The 27,935-nt window shown below is 37.6% G+C and overlaps 1 protein-coding gene across 6 annotated transcripts in view; it reads right to left on the reverse strand.

The window, feature by feature from the left end:
- CCSER1 (coiled-coil serine rich protein 1) overlaps positions 1–27,935 on the reverse strand; it is a 1,433,531-nt gene that overhangs the window by 1,054,845 nt on the left and 350,751 nt on the right. The gene's annotated exons all lie outside the window — the stretch shown is intronic.

Raw genomic sequence — 27,935 nt, forward strand, 5'->3', positions numbered from 1 at the left:
TTTTAAAAAAGCAAGGAATTTGAAAGCCATTTGATTTACAAAAAAGATTTATTAGTCAGACATCAGAATCATTTATATTCTTAATTCAAATGATAATATTTCAAATTTGTGTTTGTGTTAAGAATCAGATGTTTTCTTGCAGTCACAATGCGCCATACTAGCATCCAGAAGAGGAAAGAGTGTATGATAAAGATGATAAAAGGAGAGGTCACAGAAGATCCTACAGTGTACTCCCAGTCTCAGAACAATTTTGGAAATACTGTAAAGTAGGAGATTTTGAAAGTAAATTTCTAAAATTGATCTGTGACCAAATAGCCACTGCAAACCTCACATGTTCCTCTCTTTGCAGACGCTGTTGCAAAACACTACATTCATTTATTCACTTAAACCTCTAAAACCATCTGTCTCATCCTTACTCTCAGCTGATGACCTGGCTTCCTATGTCACTAGATAACAGAACAAAAAAGGAAACTACCACGTACTCCATCTCCACATCCTTACATCTGTGGGCATACGTTCCCAAACATCTGCTTCTGTCCTTTTCTAAGGATAAATTGAGAGCTCTTTCCTGTTGGGCCATCCCTTCCCACGGTTAAGTAAATTCCCTCCTCTTTCAGCTATTGAAGAGATTATTCTTTCAGTAGTTATTTTCTTTATCTTTTCCACATCATCAGTTTTTCTCCTTTCATTTTGTTTCGTGCAGCAGCGTCCACACTTATTGCTATATCCCTCATCTTAAAAAAATTCCTTGTGCCCGTCAAGCTAATTCTCCCTCAAGCTAATCCAATTTTTCTATTCCACTTTTCAAGAAAACTTGTTAAAAGACTTTCTGATACCCACCAACTCTCATTTCTCTTTGTGTATTCTCTCTGAACTTATTTTCATGGGATTTCAATCATGACCACACCACCAAAGCTGGTGCCCTCAAAGTGACTGAAGACTTCTATGGTCATCTCATTCTGCCTCTCAGCGACATCTGACCCAGCTTATTACTCCCTCAGGCAAGGAACATTTTCCTATTTTACTTTCTTTGAAACAGAGAGACAGAGACAGAGAAATTTTCTCCTGGCACAAGCCCCAAAACCCTACAAAAGCTGGGACTGGCCAGGCTAAAGTCATGAGTCAGGAACCTAGACAAGGTACCCCACATTGGTGGAAGGAACTCAAGTATTGGAGCTAGAACCTGCTGCCCCACAAGGAACTCATTAGTTGGAAGCTGGAATTGACAGTGGAGTCAGGACTTGAACCCAGGCACTCCAATATGGGATGCAGGCATCCCCAGTGGCATCTTGACTACTGAACCAAATGCCTACCCTATTTCACTTTGAGGATGTCACTCTTTCATTGTTTTATAGGAATGTTGTCACCACGCCTTTGCAGCTCCGCGTCTCCTTTCCCTGTGTCAGTTTCTTTATCTGTGTGGTCACTGCTGGTAAAGTGGCATGAGTCAAATTGTCCACTCAGCCTCAACACCATCAGGCTGAGTGGTTTTCCCTGCTTGCTGGACGTAGTTCTGCTCTTTCTAGTCTACGATCTCACTGCAGTTTAGATATTAGTTTGGGTGTCCCCAAAGGCCCATGTGCTAAAGGCTCTGTCTGCAGGCTGGAGCTCTTGGGCAGTGGTGCAATTTATAGAAAGTTGAGCTTACTGGGACATCCGCAGGTCACTGAGCACATGACCTTGGAAGGCAATTTCCACAAAACAGCTCTTTTACAATCCCAGGATAGGCTCACCCACCCTCTGTGCTTCCTGCTTTTCTGGGTGATCCGTTCCTATACTCAGGCTCTGATATCACCATCCACTGCCTTCATATTAGGCCAAGTCTATAGTGCTTCCCAATCTTGGACTTGAACCTGCAAGACTGTAAGATAAATAAACATTTTTTCCCTGTTTTTTTTTAAAGATTTATTTTTATTTATTTGAAAGGCAGAGTTACCGAAGAGTGGGGGAGAGACATAAAGAGAGATCTTTCGTCCACTGGTTCACTCTCCAAATCACTGTAATGACCAGTTTTAGGCGAAGCTGAAACCAGGAGCCAAGAGATTCACTCAGGTCTCCCACATGGGTGCAGGGACTCAAGGACTTGTGCCATCTTCTACTGCTTTCCCAAGTGCATTAGCAGGGAGCTGGATCAGAAATGAAGCAGCCAGGACTTGAACCAGCACCCAAACAGATTCCAGCATTGCAGGTGGCAGTTCAACCCACTACAATACCAGAATGCCAACCCCAAGCTTCTCTCTGTAAATTTAAATGTCTCAAGTATTTCATTGTAGTAGTGAAAAGCGACTCATAACAGACTTCTCCAAAGACACTGCCAAAGCTCCCACTGTAACCACAGCTATGGGGTACTGTCAAAGAACAGGTGCTTCAGGCTGTCCATGATAGCCATATAGATCAGGGTTTTGATTTCCTATATATCCTCAAGTGATCTTTCCCCCTTTCAATGGGGTGAATGAAGGCATAAGAAAGCATTTGATGACAAAAGGAAGTATCAACACAAAATGTTGAAACCTAGTATTTGTCTTGTTACAACTCTCATTTCTCTGTCTCATGTGATTATGCCAGCTGAAATGTATCTTGAAAGGGCTTTAAAAAGATAAGAATTATAAAAAATAATGGTTCCTACTCTAATTCATTTATGTGATACTAACTAAGAAGAGAATGTCAATCACTAAACCTGATGGCTCAACTGGCTAATCTTGCGCCTGCAGTGCCGGCACCCCGGGGTTCTAGTCCCTGTTGGGGCGCCGGGTACTAGTCCCAGTTGCTCCTCTTCCAGTCCAACTCTCTGCTGTGGCCCCGGAAGGCAGTGGGGGATAGCCCAGGTGCTTGGGTCCCTGCACCCGTATGGGAGACCATGAGGAAGCACCTGGCTCCTGGCTTCGGATCAGAGCAGCGCCGGGTAGTGGCCACTGGGGGAGTGAACCAACGGCAGGAAGACCTTTCTCTCTGTCTCTCTCTCACTGTCTATAACTTTCTCTCTGTCTCTGTCTCTCACTGTCTAACTCTGCCTGTCAAAAAAAAAAAAAAATCCATCCTAAACCACAAAAATACTTTCACATATTTTGCCTATTAAGAAATCATTTAATACTTTTTATTGATCTCAATCTCATTTCAGGAAGGTTAAAAAGCAATGAATACCTAAAAGAATAGTGTAAGCATAAAGTTTTAAAATGTATGACATTACTGGTAATGGAATATCTTGCTGCACTTCCTAGGATATATTTATTCCATTTCATTTATTTTTGCTTGCATTTGTCCTTTAAGAACTCCTTCAATATCATATATTATGTTTCAATGTGAATGAACACATCTAAAGGAGAAATGTTTAAATTCTAGCATACTGTGAGATTAATAAACCATAAGACTCTGACATTACTACAGATGTAGGGCATTAATTGCCTTTAGTCACAGATTTAATCTCTATGTCTCATAAAAATTTAGTTACGATTTTTGAGATAGCAAAACAACTGCTTGAACCAAATCATTTCTATACTCAATGCACATATTAATAGTCATGATATTACTATTTAGCTCTATAAAGTATATGTTTTAAATATTCAATTGGGTTAGTCAATGTTAGGCTAGCCTTCTCAGCTATCAATAGTGAGTATGTCATAAGTAAAGCCATTTTATCTCTAGTCAGCCTCCTGCTATAATTTAACATAGAATTGGAAGTAATACATGAAGAAAATAATCATGGAATAATTGTGGTAATAAGTCTAAAGTACAATCATCAAGAAATCAGTGGCCAGGAAGAAGGCAACATAAAAAGTTTAATCTCTAAAACTGCTATAAAACAAAGGTTTCCTCTTTTAGCTTAAAAATGGTACTTGACTTGAGGCAAAGCAAGTCACATATAGGTGTAATACTATAGTAACCCTCCTTCACCTAGGGGGCACACATTCCAAGATCCCCAGAGGATGCCTGAAACCACAGAAAGTAGAAAACCATATATCTATAATGCATTTCCTGTAGATACCTCTCTATGATAAAGGTTACTTTATAATTTAGGAACAGTAAGGGAAAATTAACAATAAATGGAACAATTACAATATTCTGAACACATTTTCTGTTCATGTATTCCACCCACAAATTTAATGGCCTTCCCATTTTAATGAGACACTTATCACACATTGTGGCTTTAACTTTTACATTTTGAGATGCAACAGCAAAACTAGCATGAGTTCCTTTTACATTCCTCACAATTTCACAGAGAGAAGATTTATTCTTACTGTAGATCTTAGCAACCTCAAAATACAATTTTTCCTTTCCCTAAGGAGAATAGTTTTACCTTTTTATTTAAGGGAGGCACTTATGCCTCAGTGACATATCCAAAATGTCAGCATTCCTACTCTCATGCTTTGGGCCCTTAAGTAAAATAAAGATAACTTGAACACAAATACTGTGATAATAATCTGATAATAGAGATGGCCATTAAGTGACCAACAGGCATACAGTGTGAATACTATGGACAAAGGGATGACACAGATCCTGGCCAGAGACAGTGGGATGGCCCGAGGTTTAACACACTGCTCAGAATGTTTAATAACTTAAAACTTATGAATTCCCAGGGCTGGCACCATGGCACACTATGTTAATCCTCTGCCTACGGCGCCAGCATCCCATATGGGCACTAGTTCTAGTTCTGGTTGCTCCTCTTCCAGTCCAGCTCTCTGCTATGGCCTGGGAAAGCAGCAGAAGATGGCCCAAGTGCTTGGGCCCCTGCACCTGTGTGGGAGACCAAGAAGCAGCTGGCTCCTGGCTTTGGATCGGTGCAGCTTTGGCCACTGTGGCCATTTGGGGAATGAACCAATGGAAGGAAGACCTTTCTCTCTCTCTCTCTCTCTCACTCACTCTACCTGTCAAATAAATAAATAAAATCTTAAAAAAAAAACTATGAGTTCCTTATTTTTTGGAAGTTTGCATTTAATGCTGTCAGCCTAGTTGGCTATGGGTAACTGAAATTGCAGAATCTGAAAACAAAGATAAAGAGTGACTACTACAATAACAAAAAGGCTGGCGATTGTAATGGGGAAATATCATTAAACGCCTTGTTTTAAAAAAGTAAAGTGCTCTTACTCTGACATGTAGTTGGTGAGTGACTTAGCAACTTGCAGATACTTCTTTTAAAGGATATGTAATAATGCACTGTTCTATTATTCTTTAATTTTTTTTCTCCTCTTAAATGCTGCAGAGACTGAAAGTCCCCTAGAATATTACTAATTAACAGAAGATTCTCTGTGCTGAATAAATTTAAACTTTCCAGAAAGGAAGTGTGAAGTAAAAGTTGGCCTTCAGTTTAGAAGTTAGATGAAATAATTACCTACTCTATGCTATGAAATGTGTATTACTAACATGCCTCTTTTTGTACACACACACATCAACACACTCATGTACACACCTATATGCAAATATACAATAGCAAAAATGTATAATTCCCAAACACTCCTCCAGTTGGGATTCCCGTGAGAGACTTAGTTGAATTTATTCAATATGTCTGTCAATCTACATATCTATTTTTTAAAAATTTCTTTAAAATGCAAGCTTTTCTCAAATGCAATACATTAAATCAGTATATGTCAACACTACTTTAATAATGTGGCTAAACAAATATGGAGACATCAGATACTCAAAACTTAGAGTATTTGAGACAGTAAGATAATCAGCAGCATACAGTTATTTCTGTAGTAAATGAACATTAAGTGTTTACTTATGTTAAACTCAGGTCTATGTTTTAAATATTTGGTAATATTTATTATAATTAAACTAGATCTCTAAGTTACCAGTAAGAGAGTACACTCCTGTCTTCATTGTATATAATACTATAGAGGAATGGATTCATGAGGGAAGCATCAAGAAATAACTAGTAACAGTACTCAATCACCATCCCCTATACTGAGCTCAGGATCTACGCTTTTCAATGGGAGGACACAAGGAAACAGAGTGTGCTCCTTTGTCAGAGGAAGGTAGACCCAGATGAGCAATACAGCATAGTAAGTTTCATCTGGGACTAAAAAAAAAAATACCTGTGAAGTCTCAAAAAAACAAGCCAGGAAAAGAATAACCTCAATTTTAATAAACTGTATTGTTTACTAATATTAAGAAAGAGAAATGGTCATATAGATAGATGAGCGAATCTTATCCATCCTCTATCAGATACTCTCAGTTCACAACTGGTCAACTTCATTGGTCTTCTCTTGATATTTTACTTCCATATCCAGGATAACAACTGCTTTTTAGAGAAGCAGTTTAAATGTCCTTTACCACAACATATTTTCCTTAAATCCCAAAAAGCCTTTCGTATCTATTACTTTCCCAGCCATCCAACCCAGGTTAATGAATTAAATATATTTGGAACCAAAAATGCAAAATGAAACTAAATTCAGCCATGAGTTGACATTTATGCCCTAAATTATTTCTATTTGGACACTTCATGCTTATTTAATCAATTCTTTGTTTTCAGAAATTTTTTTGTGTTTATGTTTAAGAATGTTACTTTATATCTACATACAATAAAATTGGCTATATATTTTCTCAATGAGTTGTCAAATGTGTTAGAAAAGGAAATCACCTTTTGAAAATCGAATTTCCTATGGAAATGAAAGCTGGCACAACTGAAGGTAATACTAACAAATCATTGAAAATTGGCCTTTACATTAGCTCCTGCCTTTCATAGTCAGAGGCCCTGGAGAGAAGTGGCCAGAGAGAGAACATTCTTGCCTTGATTAGAAAAGGTTGGCAAGGGTTATACACGAAGACACATTTTTATGTTTTTCTTTCCAATATTCCATACAGATGGCTGCTGTGTGGTTTAAATTACCATCCTAGAACACAAGAACTGTGAGATTCATCATGTACTTTTGTTTTTTTCCTACCCCTATACAAGATCGATATATATTTATATCTCTATCTCTAAGTCTATCTCTATTTCTAGGTCTGTTTCTGAGAAGAGGAAACATGCAGCAATTTTCCATGTAGGAAAAATAAACTAAAAATCTCAGAGATTAACTATCACAGTACGGTAGATAGAAACACATTTTACTTCAGATACTGTTTCGATGGTATAAAGTCGTCTATCATTCTTGATTATCTTTTCCCTTTCATTCTTTTTCTTACATTTAAGGAATGAAGGAGTGTGGTAAAGAATACGGGGCAACTTACATCACGTCTATTTTTCACCTTTGTCCAGCGCCATTGTGCTTTTATTGTTCTGGGATACAGGAAAGAGATCATCACCACTGTTTTAGCAAATAGCAATCAGTATAAAGAAAAAAACAGTGTATTCTTTTGTGCTTAAATTTTATTAATATGTATAAAATCACATTCTTTTATGCTTCATTTAATTCTTCAATTTTCCTCATTAAATGTTAAAATTCACATAAAGGATCAACAGTAAAATCACAGAATAACTATTTAAAGACTCAACTGAGGAGTCAAGAAGTCTGAAAAGACAGTATGTCAACCAAAGGTATGCATCTACTTGTTAGGAACAAAACCAAATCGTGTGTATACAAACAGGATAAGAAATTTTAATGTTTAAAATGAAAAGCATCTTGGGTTACATATAGAATGCAGAATATAACTTGTTATTTAACAATGTTTAACAATATTTGTTGTTTTCCAGAGTTAACATTTAATCACCAAGAAATATTTATGTATTTACTGGAATGAAAAAAAAATGTGAATTTAAATGTAAGTCAAGCACAATAGTGTTTAAAAAGCTCCAAAATCACAGAGAAGAAGAACAGAAACAGTTTTTACATTTATGCACTTTGAATGGTATTTTGTTTGTCACATAAAAAGTACTTTCTAAACTCCCCTTTCTTTTAACAACAACAAAACTAACTAGATAAGTACTCTGGGGGAAATGTTTTTTAAATGATCACTGGCTTGTGTTAGATTAATGCTTTCTCCTTTTGGGTATAATCTCTTTCTATGTACAAATAACCTACAGGCCAGAATTAAAAAAAAAGATAAGAAAGTTTATAACTCTGCTTCTTGTACACTAACTCAACACACAGTTACTGAACAACTAACTACATGTGCTAGGGTCTGAGCAGGACACTGGAAGTTGAACAAGACATCCATTTGTTTCTAAAGAGACATGGAAATGGAACTGCAAGACAAAGTCAAAAATGCAATTATAGAGAAGATTTAAGTGAAGGGGATGCAGAGAAGGAAAGCAATTTTACCCAGAAGGTTAAGAAAGAATAAGAAGCACTAATGGTAGTATTTCAATGAGTAATTTTAGAGGGCCTGGCCCTTGCAGCCATTCTTTATCATTATGTTAGTGAACTAAGGACGACAAAAGTTAAACCATTTGTGAGGATTTTAATTCAGCTCTGGTGAGTAAAATAACACTTCCTCTTGCATTATTATAACAAGAATTAAAAAGTGTCTATCATCATAAATGATATAAAAAATCTTTCAGCCAATAACAGTAATTATTCATTCTATCTTACTTTACCATTATGTGCCATATTGGATAAGTGCCATGTAATTTAAATTGCCTATCCTTGGCTACGAAAGTTATGGAATGCAGCTTGTATTTTGAGGTTATTTCCTACTTCTATATAAGATCTATACATTTTTCTTTATTTCTCAATCTATTTCTATACCTACCATGTATCTAAATGTACCTAAATATATACCTATCTATAAAGATATACACATACAAACACCCCAAGTTACCATTAGGCTCATTAATTAGCAATTACATTGAGGAGTAGGGATTTCGCATAGCAGTTAAGATGCTGGTTAAGACATCTGCATCCTTAGATTGCTTAGGTTCTACTTTTTGTTCCCAGTTCCAGCTTCTTGCTAATGAAGATCCCGGGATGAACTGGTTAAAGCTCAAGTAGTTGGGTTTCTGCCACCCACTGGAAGACTTGGATACAGTTCTTGGCTTCTATCTTCATTCCCAACCCAGAACCAGTGATCAGTGAATGGGATCTTTCTCTCTTTCTCCTTCTATTCTTCCCTCTCTTCTACACACTCCCCATTTATCCTTCCCTCTTAAATAATCTTAAGTAAACAAATAAAAAATATCAGTAACTCTCAGTTAAAAGCCCAATGATATTGATAAAAACAGTGGACAAGAGACACTTTGTTTGCTATAAGCGATCTAACATTGTAACAAATAAAGAATAGAAATGTTAAAACTTAATTAGTCCTGAGGCGGGTATGGTGGGGTAGCTACTAAAGCCACCGCAAACAGTGCAGGCATCCCATATGGGCACCAGTTCGAGTTCTGGCTGTTCCACTTCCAATCCAGCTCATGGCCTGGGAAAGTAGTAGAAGATGGCCTAACTCCTTGAGCTCCTGCACCTGCATGGAGGACCTAGAAGAAGTTCCTGGCTCCTGACATCAGATCAGCCCAGTTCCCGCCATTGCGGCCATTTGGAGAATTATCCAAATAAAACCAGAATGAACACTGATGTTTTCACAAGACTGATCTCATGGTAAACAGACATTCCAAATACATGCCTCAAAACATGTGGGTACAAGTAACAGTTAATATTAACAGTTCTTCTAAATGTGTTAAGTCTCATACTATAAAATTCGGTGCACTCAAATAATGTTAAGATAATTTATAAAGTAATAAAATCAATGAAACGGGAAGCTATGCATAAGTTTCATAACTGCATTTTATTTGAAAATTATATTTAAGAGATAAAGGTTAGTTTGCTTTTTAAACTTTTCATTAGACCACAATTTACAGTTTACAAGAAATACTGATGAGAATGATTGCACACAAAGGGAGAAGGTCCAAAAAGTTCATGGGAAATGTACATTACCTTATAATACCAGTTATCCATGAACTTTCTGAAGTACCCACTGTATATCTACCAACTGCAAAAATAATTTAAACAATTTTAGTAAAATATGTACTCATTCTTTCTAAAATTCAAAAGGTCTATGGTGCTTAGAGGACATGAATTTTTATGAACTCAAAAATCATTTATTTTTAGCTTTTAAAATGTCACAGTTTGATATATATATATATATATATATATATATATATATATATTTGACAGATAGACCGCTATGGCCAGAGCTACACCGATCTGAAGCCAGGAGCCAAGTGCTTCCTCCTGGTCTCCCTCACAGGTGCAGTCACCCGAGCACTTGGGCCATCCTCCACTGCCTTCCTGGGCCACAGGAGAGAGCTGGACTGGAAGAGGAGCAGCCAGAACTGGAACCCGATGCCCATATGGGATGCCCACGACGCAGGCGGAGGATTAAGCAAGTAAGCCACGGCGCTGGCCCCTACTTTATATTTCTATGTGTTGTGAAATAGTCCACTTAACACAATATGGTACATTTTTGTGCCTGGAATTTCCCAAATAAAACTGGATTTTTCTGTATAAAATATGTAGTTCTTCTTTCATTAGCTCTTATCAGCCATGATGAGCCAATTTAACTACATTTTTTAAAAGATTTTATTTATTTACTTAAAAGGCAGAGTTAGAGAGAGGCAGAGGCAGACAGGGAAAGAGAGAGGGCTTCCATCCACTGGTTCACTCCCTAGATGGCCACAACATCCAGAACTTAGCTGAAACAAAGCCAGGAGCCTCCTGTGGGTCTCCCACGTTGGTGCAGGGGCCCAAGAACTTGGACCATCTTCTACTGCTTTCCCAGGCCATAGCAGAGAGCTGGATTGGAAGTGGAACAGCCGGGACTCGAACAGGTGCCCATATGGGATGCTGGTGCTGTAGGCCAGGGCTTTAACCCCCTGTGCCACAGCGCCAGCCCCTAACTATATATTAAAAAAAAAATAAGTTTGAGTACATTAGCAAGGTATTATTATGTAATAATATAAGGTTAAAACATAATTGGAGGCTACCCATATCTAAAATGAAGAGTCGAAGTTACCTTTTAAAAAATCATGAATCTGGCCAGCGCCGCGGCTCAATAGGCTAATCCTCCACCTTGCAGCGCCAGCATACGGGGTTCTAGTCCTGGTTGAGGCACCGGATTCTGTCCCAGTTGCCCTTCTTCCAGTCCAGCTCTCTGCTGTGGCACGGGAGTGCAGTGGAGGATGGCCCAAGTGTTTGGGCCCTGCACCCGCATGGGAGACCAGGAGAAGCACTTGGCTCCTGCCTTCAGATAGGCACAGTGCGCTGGCCACAGCGTTCCAGCCGCAGTGACCATTGGAGGGTCAACCAACGGTAAAGGAAGACTTTCTCTCTGTCTCTCTCTCTCTCTCACTGTCCACTCTGCCTGTCCAAAAAAAAAAAATAATAATAATATGAATCTTAAATGTGTTTCCTCTGTCAGCTAGATCTTTTAAAAAACAGATTTGTAAGCCGGCGCCGTGGCTCAATAGGCTAATCCTCCACCTTGCGGCGCCGGCACACCGGGTTCTAGTCCCGGTTGGGGCGCCGGATTCTGTCCCGGTTGCCCCTCTTCCAGGCCAGCTCTCTGCTATGGCCAGGGAGTGCAGTGGAGGATGGCCCAGGTGCTTGGGCCCTGCACCCCATGGGAGACCAGGAAAAGCACCTGGATCCTGGCTCCTGCCATCGGATTAGCGCGGTGCGCCGGCTGCAGCGGCGGCCATTGGAGGGTGAACCAACGGCAAAAGGAAGACCTTTCTCTCTCTGTCTCTCTCTCTCACTGTCCACTCTGCCTGTCAAAAAAAAAAAAAAAAACAGATTTGTAACGCTTTTCAAAACAGCATACTACAGCTTAGAAACACATGCCAAGTAGGCATGTATCTCATATTTTGAAAATATTTGCATTTTGTAAAGTCATATTTATGGTGCTATTTTTCTTGTGACATTTTCCCACTGTGAAGGTAGAGAAAACGAGACTTAACTGTCATAGAAAGAATTAAAATGCACCTAGAGGGCAATCCTGATTGTTACCAACAGTCACAACAAGAAAAGAGTGTAGACAAATGGAAAGCAATTATTCTTAAATCAACAGACACAATGTACTTGCTAAAACATAATCCTCTAAACATGACAATGTTTATGACCTCTGGATTAATACAATTTCACTTTCTATGAACAGATCCTATTACCATTAATTTCCAAGATCTAGGATTTATGTCAACTTAAAGAACAGTGTATACACTAACAAGGTGTTTAGTCAACATTCTAGCATTATAAAAATCTTATCTTTTCCAAATGAAATGCAAATAAATGTCAAATGTACTTACTGTTGTCAAAAATAAAATAAAAATCATTTAAATGAAGTTGTAATGAAGTTCAGGAAAGTTACAAAGGAATAAATTTCTCTTCAATATTTAACTTTTCTCATTGTTATCAGTCTTTTGAAGAAAAAGCATTTTAGGGACAAGCATTGTGATACAGTAGGTTAAGACTCCGCCTGCGGTACCAGCATCCCACTTGGGCGCCAGTTGAGTCTCAGCTGTTCCACTTCCAATCCAGCTCCTAGCTAATGGCCTGGGAAATCAGTGGAAGTTGGCCCAAGTGCGTGGGCCGCTGCACTGTGGCTCCTGGCTTCCAACCGGCCAAGCTCCAACCTTTGCAGCCATCGGGGGGAGTAAACCAGAGGATGGAAGACCTTTTCTCTTGCTCTTGCGCTCGCTCGCTCTCTCTCGCTCTCTCTCTTTCTCTCTGTAACTCTGGCTCTCAAATAAATAAATAAAAAAAAAACAGTTTTATAAATTAAAACTAAAAAAGAAAAAATATTTCATAAAGTTACAGAACACTTTTGGCTCTAAAATTCTTTTGCATTCTTTAACAATATTCTACTTCTTTAACAATCTTACTTTTTGATTTACTTACAAATGAAATTGTATTTAATTTTCCTTTGTTTCCCAATTATTTTCACCAATATATCACATTCATAAATTGATACTATTGTGAAACAATGAATGGCTGCTTCTCATTTTTTGTGTTTGGTGTGCTTTTCAGTCATACAACCACTTCCTCTTCATCCCTACCATTCTATTGGCTGCTATAGGGGCCTGATCATTATAGAAGCATCTGTATACTACCTAGAACCCCAAATGACATAAACGTGGGTCTTTTTTAAATGTCTCAGATCCTCAAAATCTACGTCTATAAAATGATTCTATTTCTGAATTCCATAAATTTAGGATGGGTCTTAAACGTATGCAATAATATGAAATGAGCTACAAGTCATTGCATATTGGTTTTATTATTATAGGTAGTTGCTAAGTCTATTACTTTAAGTAACCAAATTAAAATTAGTGGGCATCCTTTGGCTCAAATATAATTAATTCTATTTTCAGAGTATTATTTATTTGGGGGAAAATATTTAAATATTTGCTGGCATGAAATATATTCACATCTATTTTTTTGAGGCAATCAGTTACCCCTAGAGATGAAGGAGCGTAGGTGTCAATGTTAAATTGTTTCTGTCCATTTGTAAAAGGCAGGAAAAAGAAGCGAGTCTCAGGCTAACTGAACTTGGAGATCAGCACTATGCTGAAAGTTGGCATTAACAACAGTCATGTCAAAGCAAGTAATATTTATAATAACAGTAAATTTGTTAGTAATTTTAGAAAGTATTTATTTATTTATTTATTTGAAAATTAGAATGACACAGAGAGACCTTCCATCCAATGGTTCACTCACCCAAATAGCTTCAAGTGCTGAAGCTGAGAGCCCAGAACTCCAGCAGGGTGTCCCATGTGGGTGGCAGAGAGCCAAGCACTTGGGTCACCATCTGCTGTTTCCTTGGGTGCATCAGTAAGGAGCTCAATGGGAAGCAAAGGCAAAACAGCTAGGACTTGAGCTTGCAGTCCAATATGGGACGCTAGGGCCACAAGAGGCAGTTTAACCTTTTGTGTCAAAACAGAGGTCCCACTTGTTGGTTTTAAATGCTATTCTCTAATAAAAATCGCCTTTAGTTAAGTGATTGCATATTAACAATTTCAATAAAAGGCCACAAGGATTCAAAGTTAAAGTGATCTTCCCAACACAGAATCCAATGATTTGAAAGTGAATGGGAAGCTTGTACACACTAGTTGCCATACAAACAACTACATCAGAGAAAACTTGGCCCTGGATGGTAAGAACAGAAAAGAACCAGTTATCTTCTTATTTAGTAACTGTGTAAGTGGGGAAATGCTGAAACCTGATTAAAACTAGGAACTATAAATTATGGGAGCATTTGAAAAAGATGCTGAATGGGAACAAAGAGAAACTAGAAATCAGGCATACAGTCTAAGAGAACCAGGGTTAGTAATCAAAGCAAACATTATAGGTACCAACAAAACTGTTCCAGGAGCTGAAAAACTATTATTCTGAAGAAATAAATATCTAATCCAGGGGAACTCTTTCCTTTCTGAACTATTCTGAAGGTATGCAGGTACTGAGACCAGCGGTTTTAAGGAGTGGGGAGTTGATTTAATGTCAGAATTTAAGGCCAGTTGTTATTTGGAAAAAAAAGGGTCTTCAATAAAATCTGTAGTACCATTTATTGAGCCCCAATTTATGCTTGATGCTTCGTAGTCATTAATTCTGTGCAAATATTTCCAAATGTGTAAACCTTTGAAATTCAGAAAAGATTGTGTAGTTTGTTCAAGTTTGAACGGTATCAAACTCTCCAGAGACAGAACAAGAGTTTGGAAGTAAAGTAAAAGTTGCTAACAATTTTATACTTTGCTTAAGATTAGCAGTCTCTCAACTGATATTACAAGGATGCTGTCTCCCAAATGTGAAGTCTTTACCACTGATCTGTACACTTAGTAAACCTGTATTCAAGATGATAAATCTTTAAGTATGTTGCACACTAGTTCTCACTTGTCACTCAAAACAAGAGAATGTTCAGTCATAAGATTGAGACACAGATATGGGAATTCATTTTTAATATTTGAGATAATATTCCATTTCTCTATGTGGAAATATTTCCCCCTCATCTCCCTCTATAATATACCGAAGAATGAATCAAGTGAGTATGCTTCTTGAAAGAAATAAAAGTTGAAAAATGACTTTTGTTAAGAGAGAAAACTTAATCATGAATTTGGAGAATTATCAACCCACATCATTAATTATTAATTCCCAAACTCAATAAAGTACAAGCCATTATCATTATCTCAGTATTTATTATTCAAGTCAGTATATTTATGATTCTGTGTAGAGAAGTAAAATGTATCATACAATAAAATATTCACTAGAGAACTGGCTACTTAAAAAATTAACCCTCCCTCAAACACTTTCCTGATTTGCCTAACTCCATCATCAACAAAGAATGCATAAAGTGGTTTTTTGCTCTGGATGATTGTAAGAGATTCCTCCAAAACTCAGTGGAATCCCTGGTAATTCTCGTGGAATGATGCTCACTGACATGATCATATATATTAAAATGAAGGATGTCATATATTTAGAGGTTCCATTCTGTGTTGTTCAGAATATTATACCTTCCCAGTAGTTGTGATTATAATTTATGTGTTATAATATATAAAGTAGATCAATTGTTTTCCTGTTGTTTCATATTCAGTCATTTAAACTTTTTCTCTTTTAAAATGCTGATCTGCATATTTATAGACTTCACATTTAGAGGGCTTTTTCTTATACACATATTGTCTTCAGGTATATGAGACTTGGTTTAACAGTCTTGAATTAAAGGGCACTTAAATGATCATGCAATCCAATCTCTTAAATTTCCTACAGGTGGTGGTTTACGGATAGGGACCTCATGATCTCTGAAGGTCCATCTCTGTCCGGGTTTATTATGCAGTGAACTCTTAGGAATACTCAAGACTGTTCAAATGTCACTCCTTAAGAAAAGCGTTTCTACTAATCCACGTTGACATCTCTGCTACAACTCATGAAACACTATGTTAAATATTTACCCTTTCAGCCATTCATTCCATATATACTTGCTGAGAGCGTACTAGGATGCAGTAAGCAGCTAAGCTTTTCAAATGCACAGGTGAACACGAGAAAGAGTGTTTGCTTTCATCAAACTTAAAATTGTATGATAAAAATTGAACAAGCAAATACATAATGGAAAAAAATGTTATTTCTAATGAGAGAAAATGACTGGCATCCACTGAAATTCTGAAGGGTATCTATGATCTACTTAAAGTGATTTTTTTTTAATGGAAAATACTGGAGCATAATGTAAGTAGGAGAGATGAAGACAAAAAGGTAAGTTGCTTTGTTTGAATAAATAAACAGTGGGGCTAGTATTGTGACACAGTACGTTAAGCCTCCATGTGCAACATCAGCATTCAGTACTTTTTTTAAAGATTTTATTTATTTATTTGAGTGGTAGAGTTACAGACAGTGAGAGGGAGAAACAGAGAGAGGTCTTATGTCCATTAGTTCACTCTCCAATGACTGCAACGGTCGGAGCTTCGCCAGTCCGAAGTTAGGAGCCAGGTGCTTCTTCTGGGTCTCTCATGTGGGTGCAGTGGCCCAAGCACTTGGGCCATCTTCTACTGCTTTCTCAGGCCACAGCAGAGAGCTGGATTGGAAGAGGAGCAGCCAGGACTAGAACCAGGGTCCATATGATATGCCAGCACTACAGGCGGAGGATTAACCTACTGCACCACAGCGCTGGCCCCAGCATTCAGTATTGAAGTGACAGTTCAAGCCCTGACTGCACCACTTCCTATCCAGCTTCCTGTGAGTATGCTTCAGAAGGCAGCAGATGATGATCCGAGTACTTGGGAAACCAGATGGAGTTCCTAGACTCAGATATTGTGGCCATTTGGGGAGGGAACCAGGGGATGGAAGATCTCTTCCCTTTTCTCTCTTTTGCCCTACCTTTCAAATAAATCTTTCTAAAAATAGAAACAGGAATTCTTGGTGTATCAAGAAGTGTGTAACAGAATACCCCATAAAGATATCTCAAAGGATAAGGATGTTTACTACTTATATAAGATAAAGTCCAACAGCTAAAGATTGAGTTGGCATTCTTTTTGGTCTTCTGGTATCCACATGGGTACTCTAGGTCTAATCATACAGTCTTCAGAGACATAATCAAAACAGAAAAGAAGAAAGTGGGGCAAAACCAAAAAAAACTTTTAAAAAGTTTTTAATCTCTGTATCCAGAGGACAATATTCTCAGAAGCTCTTACCTAGCTTCTATTATGTCTAGTTTTCTATGATTAACTCATGTATTCACCTGATAAAATAAAATAAAAAAAGAACTAGCAAGAAGGAATCAGATTTTCATGTCCAGTAAAGTCTTAGACCAGAAATCACTGTGACAGGCACATGGCTCATTCCAATTCAGAAGTTATCTAATTGCAAGTATCATGTGAACTTTTATTGTGGAAAACCATAATTACTGTCCACACGTGATCCCAATGGGAAACATGGGAGTGAAAATGAAGCATACATAGGGAAAGAGTAGAAAAATAGAGAAAGACCTTGATAGAAAATTAAGGGGGCAGAGGAAATAGGTGCTTGGCACAGTGGTTAAATCACCATCTGGAGATGGCCACATCTCATATCAGAGTGCCTGGTTCCAGTCATGGCTCTTCTACTTCTGATCCAGCTTCTTGTTAACGCATACCCAGGGAGGCAGCAGATGATGACTAAAGCACATGGGTCCTTGTACCCAAGGGAGACCCACATTGAGTTGTTGGCTCCTGGTTTATGACTGGCTCAGCCCTAGCTGACCAAATGGATGCAAAATCACTGTCTCTTTGCCTTTAAAATAAAATTAAAATACACATGAAAAAATGTTCAAGATCACTAGCAATCAGGGAAATGCAAATCAAAACCACAATGAGGTTCCACCTCACCCCAGTTAGAATGGCTCACATTCAGAAATCTACCAACAATAGATGCTGGAGAGGATGTGGGGAAAAAGGGACACTCACCCACTGTTGGTGGGAATGCAAACTGGTTAAGCCACTATGGAAGTCAGTCTGGAGATTCCTCAGAAACCTGAATATAACCCTACCATTCAACCCAGCCATCCCACTCCTTGGAATTTACCCAAAGGAAATTAAATTGGCAAACAAAAAAGCAGTCTGCACATTAATGTTTATTGCAGCTCAATTCACAATAGCTAAGACGTGGAACCAACCCAAATGCCCATCAACAGTAGACTGGATAAAGAAATTATGGGACATGTACTCTATAGAATACTATACAGCAGTCAAAAACAACGAAACCCAGTCATTTGCAACAAGATGGAGGAATTTGGAAAACATCATGCTGAGTGAATTAAGCCAGTCCCAAAGGGACAAATATCATAAGTTCTCCCTGATTGGCGACAACTAACTGAGCACCAAAGGGGAAACTTGTTGAAGTGAAATGGACACTGTGAGAAACAATGACTTGATCAGCTCTTGTCCTGACGGTTGATGTACAATGTAATACTTTATCCATTTTAGTATTTTTTTTGTTCTAGTACCATTGGTTGAACTCTGTAATTAACACACAATTATTCTTAGGTGTTTAAATTTTAGCTGAAAAGTGATCCCTGTTAGGAATTTGGAAAACATTATGTTGAGTGAAATAAGCCAATCCCAAAGGGACAAATACCACTTGTTCTCCTTGATAGGTGACAACTAACTGAGCACCAAAAAGGAAACCTGTTAAGTGAAATGAACACTATGAGAAACGGTGACTTGATCAGCCCTCACCCTGACTGGTGATGAGCAGCTTAATATGTTATCCCTCTTAGTATTTTTTTTGTTTGTTCTACTTAATACTTTTGGTTGAGTACTGTAATCAATACACAATTATTCGTAAGTGCTGAAACTTAACTGAAAAGTGATTGCTGTTAAATATGAGTGGGAATAAGAGAGGGAAGAGATGTGCAATTCGGGACATGCTCAAGCTGACTTACCTCAAACATACCAGGGGATTCGAATTCAATCCCATCAAGGTGGCATGTACCAATGCCATCTCACTAGTCCCAGTGATCAATTTCTGTTCACAATTGATCACAATGATAGGACTAAGAACCAAAGGGATCACATAAACAAGAATAGTGTCTGCAAATACTAGCTGATAGAACAAAAAAGGGAGAGAATGATCCAACATGGGAAGTGAGATACACAGCAGACCCATCGAATGGCAAATGTCCTAACAGCACTCTGGCCTCATAATCAGCCCTTAAGGCATGCGGATCCGGCTGAAATGCCCCTGAGAGTATTTCAGGCATGGAAAGCCAAGACACTCTTCGGGAAAAAAAAACCTAAATGAGAGATCTCCGTGAGTGAGATCCCAGTGGAAAGAATGGGTCATCAAAGAAGGAGGTACCTTTCTCTGAAGGGAGGAGAGAACTTCCACTTTGACCATGGCCTTGTCTAAAACTGATCAGAGTCAGTGAACTCAGGGGGCTTCCATAGCCTTGGCAGCTCATGACAAGAGCCTAGGGTGATTACTGATTCCATAAACAAGAGTGTCAATTTGTTAAGTCAACAACAGGAGTCACTGTGCACTTACTCCTCATGTAGGATCTTTGTCCTTAGTGTGCTGTACATTGAGATTTAATGCTATAACTAGTACTCAAACAGTATTTTTCACTTTATGTTTCTGTGTGGGAGCAAACTGTTGAAATCTTTACTTAATGTATGCTAAACTGATCTTCTGTATATAAAGAGAATCGAAAATGAATCTTGATGTGAATGGAAGGGGAGAGGGAGTGGATAAGGGGAGGGTTGCGCGTTGGAGGGACGTTATGGGGAGGGGGAAGCCACTGTAATCAATATTCTGTACTTTGGAAATTTATATTCATTAAATAAAAGTTTAAAAAAAATAAAATTAAAATAAATACAATTTTAAAAAAGAAAACCAGGGCCAGAGTTGTGAGGTAGAGGGTAAAGCTGCTGCCTGTGTTGCCAGCATCCCATATGGGTGCCGGTTCGTGTCCCAGCTGCTTCAGTTCTAATGTAGCTCCCTGCTAAAGCACCTGAAGAATGTGGGCCAAGTGGTTGGGCCCCTGCATCCACAAGGGAGTCCTGGATAAAGCTCCTGGTTCCTAACTTCAGCCTTGTTCAGTCCCGGCCACTGCAGCCTCTTGGGGAGTAAACCAGTAGATGGAATATCTCTCTCTGTGTAACTCGGACTTTCAAATAAAAGAAATAAACCTAAAAAAAGAACAAAGCTAAGGAAAAGTATAGTAAGAAAGAAGCAGTCCTTGTCAAATGCTAAAAAAAAAAAAAACTTAATGACATTAATGTCAGAATCAGATAGATAGATAGATAAATGGATAGATAGAGGAAGCTGAAATTTTATCACAGAAATCAAAGATTTGAACAACAACAAAAAAAAACCTAGAGGAAGACAAGCCTAAGGAAAAGCTATTGCTGATACTTTTCTGAGATTCTGAGATAGGAATGAGTAACACTGTATTTAACATGGCTATTGAAATTAAAGTCTTTGAGTTTTCACTTGGAGATCTAGGAAATACATGACTTAATAAGGGGCTGATGGTTTGTGAATATCCACAGTTGCTGGTTAGGTTACATATTTAGTTATTTCTGTGGTAATAGAAATTACTGTGGCATAGTAGGTTAATACTCCGCCTGTCCTGCTGGCATCTCATATGCGTGCCGGTTCTAGTCCCAGCTGCTCCTCTTCCAATCCGGCTCTCTGCTGTGGCCTGGGAAAGAGGTGGAGGATGGTCCAACTCCTTGGGCCCCTGCACCCATGTGAGAGTCCCGGCTCCTGCCTTCAGATCAGCTCGGCTCCGGTCGTTACGGCTGTTTGGCGAGTGAGCCAGTGCATGGAAGACCTTTCTCTGTCTCTTCCTCTCACTGTCTGTAACTCTAACTCTGAATATATAAATAAAATATTTAAAAAAAAAAAAACGGTAAAGCAAAGTTACAGAATGCAAAGCACAGAACAGAGTCCCTTTGGTTGAATGTCTGATCTTTAAAAGTAAATGTGAATACCAGTCAGCCAGTAGAGATCACAGAGGAGAGTTGCACAGAAAGCAAATGAAAGAGATTCAAGTCAGGAGCAAAACAGGGAAGGAGTACGTATTGGAACTATGAGACCAGTGTTGGGTGCCAGAAGGACAGAACTGACCTGCGAGAGATTGAGGAGAGGGGCTGAAAGAAGATAGGTGATTCTAAGCTCTGAAGGATTTGCTAAAAAAATTCAGTATGAGTATAAGAGTCATGGCTTTAAGATTAAATTTTTGAAAGACCTCTGAGTTGTGAAGCCAGGCAATATGTGGGATGATAATAAAAGCAAAATTTCACTTAGGAGATACTGAGATCAGCTGTGAGTTTGGTGAGGGATGTTAAGAGCAAACCTGACTAGCACTGTAGCACAATCCATGCTTCAGGAATGAACAATGAGCGGATGGTCAAACCAATTAGTGATATCACTAACACATGAGGGAGGAGTAGCAAGTTTTTTTTTTATGTCTTTGCTTAACTATTTTTAAAAAGATATTTTTTATTTGAAAGGCAGAGAGCCACAGAGAGAGAGGGAGAGTGAGAGGAAGAGAAACAGTGAGAGAGCGAGACTGAAAGAATCTTCCACCTGCTAATTCACTCCCCAGATGGTGGCAATGGCTGGGTCAGGCCAAGGCCAAGAGCCTTGAGCTCCGTCCCAGGGTGTTTGCGTGTTTACTTAGGCTGCTGAAATGGCAGGAGGGAAAGGAATTCACAGTTAGTTATCATGAGTGTGTGATCTGTATGAGTTATCCAAGGAAAAGAGGTGAATAGAATGTGGAACACTTAGAACTAGACAGACTTCACTGCCATCCATCTCCAGAAATATTTCTTTTTCTCAAACTGAAACTCCATACTCACTAATTAACAACTCCCAATTCCTCCTTCCCCTAGCCCCTGGAAACCACTATTGTACTCTGTCTCTAAGAAGCTATTTTAGGTAGCTCATATAAGAGGAAATCGTAAGATAGTTGTCCTTTTATGTCTGGCTTATTTCATTTAGCCTAACATTGTCTTCAAGTCATGTGGTAGCATGTTGCCAGTATTTCCTTCCTTTCCAAGATGGAATAATATCTATTGCATGTGTTTACCCTTGTTTCTACTTTTGAAATCATTTATTTCATTTGAAAGCCAGAGAGAGAGAGAGAGAGAGAGAGAGAGAGAGATGGTGGTGGTTGTGGTGGGACAGAATCTTCCATCCATTGGTTCATTCCTCAAATCCCAGCAACAGCCAAGATGTGGTCACATGGAAACAAGGAGCCTGGAACTCAATCTGGGTCTCCCATGTAGGTGGCAGGTACCTTATTATTTGAGCCATTATCTGCTGCCTCCCAGGGTGTGCATTAACAGGAAGCTGGAATAAGGAGCAGAGCCAGTACTCCAATATGGGACATAGCATCTCCACTGATATCTTTTTTTTTAACTTTTATTTAATAAATATAAATTTCCAAAGCACAACTTTTGAATTATAGCAGCTCCCCCCCATAATCTCTCTCCCGCCCATTCCACTGATATCTTAACTGCTAGGTCAAAACCTGCTCTATGTTTTGTTTTTACATTCATCCTTTAATGGACACTTGGTTTCCTTCTATATTTTGGCTACTGTGAATGATAATGGTTGTATAAGTATCTATTGAAGTTCTTGCTTTCAACTCTTTAGGGTATATATCCAGAGGCAGAATTGTTGACTCATATATTATTCTATTTAATTTCTAGAGGAACTCATCCTGTTTTCCACAGCAGTTGCTGGGAGTATTGTGAGTGAAACTAAGAGCAAACTTTTATAAATAGAGCACATATCTAAGGTGCAAGCTGCACAGAGAATAGTTCTTTCTTGGTCCACTTTTACTCGTGATTCCCATTAGCTTTTATCTTAAAGACAGTGAAACCTTCATAAATGTATTTCATAATTTTTACCATAAACATGGTCATTGGTTTCACATGAATAATTTAGTTACATATGTTATCATTTTCTCTATTTAAATGACTTAGAAATAGTACATACTTGATAAATTCTGGCTTTCATATCGACTTCTCTATCTTATTGAGTGATTTCAACATTTTTTGAGAACTTCTGTTATTACCATGAAGTAACAACGCTGCACGTGAGAAGTAGAAACACTAGTTTATAACATAACATATAATAACATTTATAAATTACATACCATCATTGATATGTAATTACATTGGCATCTTAATTATAAATTTTTGTTTTGTTGATATTTTATTTTGAGGAAGAGGAACAATAAATTCTTCATACCTATGAATTCCACAAGCCCAGTTATATCTCTGAACCTTGCAACTGAAATGACCTACTTTAGTGCTGGATGAACATTTAATTTATAAAGCAAACACAACAGACATTTTGACAACAGTGTTTCCCTAAAGGCATAAAATGATCAGACATATGCAAAATATGTACAGAAGAAAAAGAATAAAAGTGCTCTGAAGAAATTCATATTTTAAATAACTCTGAATCTGCATGTTTTAGCTCTTAATATCATTTTGAGGTAGATGTTTGTCATTTACAAGTACAAGAGTACTGATTATTAGGAAACACACACGAGTGTCCCTGTCCTTGAAACATTTCTTCTGGCATTAAATGTCATTCACTCTATCACCACTGGAAAGTCATAGCAGCAGAACTAAAAACTGCCTTTGTCCGTAAGTGGTGCAACACTGTCAGACCAAACTCCAGGAATCGGTCCTTCAACTCAGATTTCCAATTTATTGGAAAGCAGCTTTCTCCATACCACCTGGCAATGCATGTAATCTGCTTTACTTCCACTTTGCTCTTAGTTCACTTTCTTTGTTGTAATAAAGTAGTTACAGAATATTCTCCAGGACCTGTGGGCCATCAAAGGACTATAACAGCTTTTTCAGCCTTGGTAAAATACAAACTGAACACAATAATGTAATATTCCCAGCCCCACCATGGTTCCACTGCGTGAAATAAATCATGACCAGTCTCCTTCAGCTAGTACTGAGTAACTTCTAACAATTTCTTTTCCTTTCCAGGTCGACTACAGGTATGGGGTGGGGGTGGGGGGGGGGGGATGTGATCAACAATTTGGATAACAGTATAGTAGATTTAACAATTCATTCCTTGTTGTTTATTTTTTTCTTCCTAAAATAAAGAGGATAATATTTCTTTGTGGCACATTAATCTTCTAACCATAAAACTTAATCAAGTATTCAGTATTAAATTTAAATGGCAGCCATTTACCACACACAAAAAAATTAAACTGCTAGGTAATTAATGATGTGAAACATATGGAAACTACATTAAATTTAAATCGTAAAATGGCTGCTTTTGATATCAGCAAGCTGCTTTGTAACATATTTTTCTGACATTATCAACTTTCTATGAGGAAATCTCTATTTTTAAAAAACTTTCTACTTTGTTTCTTATTCAAATTAAAAGATAAAGTATGTGTGATCACTTCAATATAATGCAATAATCTTATTTTTTTTCTGGCTAAGAAATACATTTCTCTTGAAATACGTCAATTCCATGTGGCAAAATTATCCCATTTGACTGATCACCAAGTTCATGGGATTATTTCCTTAGTTATTTAAAATACAATATAAATAATACCCTTAAGGCAAACATAATAAACATAATCACTGCATCTTATTTGTTTAATATTGATTCTTGACATTTACACACTTAACATAGTCAACGACATTATTCAGTTAATCATTTTATGAAGGGATGGAACAAGAAACATAGAACTTCTAAAACATGACGAGCTACTGATAAAAAAAAATTATATATGGAATCTGAGAAGCTTTAGTGATGAAGATACAAGAGCATACAGCCTGATAGAAACCTAATAGATTGGCTTTTAATCACAAAAAATTTTAAAAATAAAACATCATTATAAATTCACCAATACTTAATTCTAATTGCTTGTTTTATCAAATGTTTTGAAGATACATAACACTACAAAATATTTAGATAGCAACTTAGAATGTCAAACAAAGAAATGAAACCTTAGAAAAGATTTGCTGAAAGTGCTTCTTTTAAGGAGATAGGGGAGAAGCTAGCAGTTCATATGGGTGTTTCATGTCACTGCTAATTTGCCTGAAAAAGCAGCAGAAGACGGCTAAACTGCTTGGGCTCCTGCACCCACGCAGGAGACCCAGATGACGCTCCTGGCTCCTGGCTCCTGGCTCCTGGCTCCTGGCTTTGGCCTGGCACAGCCCCAGTTGTTGTGGCCATTTGTAGAGTGAACCAGCAGGGAGATTTCTGTTTCTTACTCTCTGTACTTAACTCTGACTTTCAAATAAATAAATGAAAAGGACAGAAGAACACAGAGATTAAATGACTTACCCATATTTGAAAAAGCTGGGGCCATGATCCTAGTTTTCTCTGTTTCATTTGAGTTCTTTCTATTGTATAGTATAGCTATGTATTTAAATTCTAAAATATCAAAAACTTGACATTTTAGAATTTTGCTATTTTCTTGACATTTCACATGAGTGATAATAATTTACTTCAATTTAATAAAGTGTAATGAACTACTTGATACTGAACATTTTTATGAAAGCTACATAAAAATGCACCATGTGGATATTTAAAGTGAACACAAATAGAAATATGGCACTACCTGGATTTATCAGAAATCCTAAGAGTATGAATTGAATTTTTTCAATATATTTAACCATCCATATAGAAATTAAAGATAAAAATAAATAGAAGACAATAAATAAATACAAAAATATAAAACATAATATAAATATAAAAGTAAATATAAGACACAGTACAGGAGAGTTATAATCAAAACAGCCTGGTATTGGCACAAAAACAGACATGTAGACCAATGGACAAAATAGAAACTGCAGAAATAAATCTGCACATGTGTAACCAACTTATCTTTAACAAAGGAACTAAGAGCAATCCTGCAGCAAGGGCAGTTGGTGCTGGGAAAACTGGATCTCCACATGCCTGCAGAATTATGAAACAAGATCCCTACCTTACACCTGACACAAAAATATACTCAAAATGGATCAAAGACCTAAATCTATGACTTGATATCATTAAATTACTACAGAACATTGGGGAAACTCTGCAACATGTTGGCAGAGGCAAATGGAAGACCCCAGAAGCAAAGGAAATCAAAGCCAAAATTGACAAATGGGATTACATGAAATTGAGAAGCTTCTGCACTGCAAAGGAAACATTCAGCAAAGTGAGAGGCAACTGATACAATGGGAGAAAATACTGCAAACCACACAACTGATAAAGGGTTAATATCCAGAATCTATAAAGAGCTCAAAAAAGTCAGCAACAACAAAACAAACAATCCAGTTAAGGAATGGGCAAAGGACCTGAGCAGGCATTTTTCAAGACAGGAAATTCAAATGGCCAACAGACACTTCAAAAAAGTTCTCAAGATCACTAGCCATCAGGGACATGCAAATCAAAACCATAAGGAGATTTCATCTTACCCCAGTTAGAATTGCTCTCACAGAAATCAATGAACAACAAATGCTGGTGAAGATATGGGGAAAAATGTACTCTAATCCACATTTCTAATGGAAATGTAAACTGGTGCAGTCACTGTGGAAGACAGTATGGAGATACCTTAGAACTCTGATAAAAGGTCTATGATCCAGGAATTCCACTCCTGGGGGAAATGAAATCAGCATATGAAAGAGTTATCTGTGCCCTCATGTTCATTCCAGCTCAATCACAGTAGCTAATGTATGAAATCAACCCAGGTGTCCATCAACTGATGACTAGATTAAGAAATTATAATATATATACACTATGAAGTACTACTCAGCTGTAAAAAAAAGTTAAATGCTTTCTTTTACAACAAAATGGATGCAACTGCAAACTATTACACTTAGTGAAACAAGCCAGTCCCCAAAAGATAGATATCATATGCTTGTCCTGATCTGGGTTAACTAACTGAGTTTCTAAATTATAATGTATGGAATGAAATGGACATTTTGAAATTAGATGATTGTTTAGAGCCCTTGTCTCTACTGTTGAGGAACAGTGTATTTTTCCTTCACACTATTTGTTAGACTCTTTACTTAGTGTAGGGTGAAGCTTATGAGTATCAAGTATACTGAAAATATATCTTTGCTAAGAGTGGGAATAGGAGAAGGAGGAGGAAGAAGAGCTAGAATGCAGGCAGGAGGGAGGGTGGGATGGGACATATCACTATGTTCCTAAATCTGTATATATGAAATACATGAAACTATATACCTGAAATAAAATTTTCAAAAATGAGAAAAAAATGAAATAAAAAAAAATGAAAAGAGTGGGGTCAGAGTAGTCAGTAACAGAGTAAAATTTTAACTTGTATAGAGTACCTTCAACACATGGAATATATAAATAACAATGACCAACAAAAAACACTACCATTTAAAATCTCTTCTTATAATTTAGTTTTATTAGATTAAAAAATTAAAATTAAAATCACCTTATACCTACTTGTTAAAATTAACCAAATTTTGCCATATAAGAACCATTGTCTTAATCTAGACATAATTTTTGTTTTGGTGTTTTTTTTTTAACTTTTATTTAATGAGTATAAATTTCCAAAGTACGGCTGATGGATTACAATGGCTTCCCCCCGTAACATCTCTCCCACCCGCATCCCTCCCCTTTCCCTCTCCCTCTCCCCTTCCATTCACATGAGGATTCATTTTCGATTCTCTTTATATACAGAAGATCAGTTTAGCATACATTAAGTAAAGATTTCAACAGTTAGCTCCCACACAAACATAAAGTGAAAAATAATAGATGATTTTTTAAATGATGATGAAATCAGATCAGACCTATTGTCATGTTTAATCCCAGCGAGAGTCAAGTTGGGAATTAATAATTTCTTCTTCTTCTTTTTTTTTTTTTTTTTACAGAAGATCAGTTTAGTATACATTAAGTAAAGATTTCAACAGTTTGCACCCCCATAGAAACACAAAGCGAAATATACTGTTTGAGTACTCATTTTAAAAATGTATTACTGTTTATCATTTTGTTGAGAGGCAGACAAATAGAGAATGAAAGAACTACATGTACTGGTTCATTCCACAAATGCATGCGAGGGCTGGAAATGGACCAGGCAGAAGCCAAGAACCAGGAACTCAATCCAGATTT

This window comes from Oryctolagus cuniculus, chromosome 8 (assembly GCF_051225735.1).
Source record: "Oryctolagus cuniculus isolate XC-2025 breed Fujian yellow rabbit chromosome 8, ASM5122573v1, whole genome shotgun sequence".
In the NCBI taxonomy this organism is placed as follows: Eukaryota; Metazoa; Chordata; class Mammalia; order Lagomorpha; family Leporidae; genus Oryctolagus; species Oryctolagus cuniculus.